Consider the following 221-nt stretch of genomic DNA (forward strand, 5'->3'; position numbering starts at 1 on the left):
ATGCGACTGCTCTGCCCGGCTATCCGCCCCTACGCCCCACCTGGAACATTGCCCCTTCCAAGAAACGACATCTATGCTTCCTTCGGGATGGTTAGCTTCTTCGTGAATCGCCTCGAGCACTACAGAGACTGGGCATGGTACACAACTGATTCGCAACCAAAGGTTGGGATAGGTGGGATAATCACACCACTGCTTCAATTTCTGAATGTTCCCTTGGGAAA

This window comes from Brassica oleracea, chromosome C6, assembly GCF_000695525.1.
Source record: "Brassica oleracea var. oleracea cultivar TO1000 chromosome C6, BOL, whole genome shotgun sequence".
Taxonomy (NCBI): domain Eukaryota; kingdom Viridiplantae; phylum Streptophyta; class Magnoliopsida; order Brassicales; family Brassicaceae; genus Brassica; species Brassica oleracea.